Raw genomic sequence first — 2,466 nt, forward strand, 5'->3', positions numbered from 1 at the left:
ATCAGTACTTCCACTTTTACCAGAGTATTTTTTAACACAAGTATCTGTACTTTTACTCAAGTACGGAAAGTTAGTACTTTTGCCATCTCTGATTATAGAACTAATGCATGTATGTCCAATAAAGCAGGCATCCCCAAAGTCGGTCCTCGAGGGACGCTGTCCTGCAGGTTTTAGAGGTTTCCCTGCTTTAGCACAGCTGATTATGATGACTACAGTTGAGCAAAAGCCTGTTTATCAGCTTTCAATTACAATCAGCTGTGCTGGAGCAGAGAAACCTCTAAAACCTGCAGGACAGCGGCCCTCGAGGATCCACTGCGATAAAGTATTCTGGTTTAAAGAAACAATACATCCATCTAAATGTTACCACATTACATGTTTTTTATTTAAGATTTTGCCACAAGCAGTCTTTCATAAAGGTATTGATTAACAGGGTGGTCTCATCAGATAGACCTTTTTCCTGCCAATGTCAGAACGTTAGCTGGAAGTAAAATAAACCGATAACTGGAGGAGGTCAATAAGAACCAGCACAGAGTATGCTACAAAATGATGTGGTGTTGTTGTTTGCCAGAATTGATGGACTAAAGGTAATTTTTTATTTTATGGTACATCTGCTGCCAATGCCTGACACAAAACCGGCGTCAGCTGGGGTTAAAAGCAATACAATGAAAAGACTGGACAGAAAATATCCTAAAAAATGCTTGGGTTTCATTGGTATGGATTATATTAAGATTTCTCAAAATCAAAACCATGTGGGCTACCAGTGGACTCCTTCCGCCTCCAGCTCTGCCTCACCACAGAAATATGTCACAATGTTTACCACCTGAAAAGGAGTGTACTTATAGCGCTTCAATTTTCCAGGGAGCGTGCCGGTTTGTTAGGTCTCCCAGCTATTGTCTCAGTCATTTTGTCCAATTTACTATAAAACTTTTTTTTTTCTTTTCTTTTTAAACTCACATCTGAGCCAAGGAGGGACACATTGATATACATTTTGGTTACATTGTCTTCAACTGTCTGCCTTCTTGCTTTCTGTCATAATTTTTACAATTATTGCCCTCTGACATAAAGATAAATTCTACTTTCATGTCTTCCAGGGTTAAGAATGTCATATGCGCAATAGGCGGTTCTAGACAAAGGCCAACAGGGTCCGCTGTATTAAAGACATAATTCCAAATAAAAGTCTAATTAAGATATATGCAGGCAAATAAATGTCTAAAATATATGCAGTTTCATTTTAGTAGTGATATAAAATCTTAGTTTCTCCACTTTTAGCCTCGGTCATATTCAGATAGGCTCAACTTTTAATAGGCTAAATCGTAATTGTTCATAAGTCCAAGTGGCTCTTTGGCTCACTTCATTTTTAACAAAACAAACTACTGTTTTTGTTTCCGACGGAAGTAAAAGATTCATCCGTTGTATGGCAAGCCATTTTAACATAAATTCTGTTTACATTCAAGATATCTTGAATTGTTTTATGACTAGACATTTTAGAGATTTAAGATATCTCTAAATATATTTTGACTAGTCTAAATACCTATTCGAGATATTTCTAATTACATTCTGACTAGTCGAAATGACGTCAGATTTACCATTAACTTGTATGGAGATGTCAATTTAAGATATCTAGAATGAATTACTATCTGAAATACTCATTTCAGATATCTACGATTAAATTACGACTATTCATAAAGTAATTTCAAGATATCTCGATTTTAGTTTTGAGTAGTCATAATTCTAATAAAAGATATCTCAAATGCCACCATAATTCATGATATCTTAAATGTATTTTAGGATAGGAGATATGAAGTTTTGACTAGTAAAAACTAAATTAGATATCTTAAAAGCAAATAAAGACTTGGCTAAACAAATAAAAAAATATATTGAATTGTAATTTCGACTATGCGAAATTTCTTTTAAGATATCTCTAAATGAATTAAAGATATCTTGAATTATACAGCTTTTCCATTAAATAGATCTTAAATTGACATTCTGACTAGTCAAAATGTGTGATGATCTTTTTAATGGGCTTCCAAAAGGATCATTCCTAAAAAAAATTCCTTACTGTCAGTTTAATCCACAGGAGGAAAAGTGAAATCAGCTCCATTTACTGTTATTATCAGCACCCCTACATATCTGGCAAGCCTTTTTAACATATGAATTACCGATATGTGACGCTTTAAATGACGAATCCAGTGTCGTAATTTGAGATATCTTGGAAGGATTTTTGACTACCGTAGTCCAAATGTAATTTAAGATATCTCAAATTATTATTCTTCCTAATCATAATGTAAATACAGATATCTTAACTTACCATTCCGGATAGTCAAAATTTTAAGATATCTGGAATGTAATTATGGATGGTCAGACGAAACTGAATTTATGTTAAAACGGCTTGCCATGTATGGCATTCATTTACTCCAATAAACATGACTCTGAATCACCTTGGTTGCTTCCTTTTTTTTTTTTTTT

This window comes from Cyprinodon variegatus, unplaced genomic scaffold, assembly GCF_000732505.1.
Source record: "Cyprinodon variegatus isolate N-32 unplaced genomic scaffold, C_variegatus-1.0 Scaffold179, whole genome shotgun sequence".
Lineage (NCBI taxonomy): Eukaryota > Metazoa > Chordata > Actinopteri > Cyprinodontiformes > Cyprinodontidae > Cyprinodon > Cyprinodon variegatus.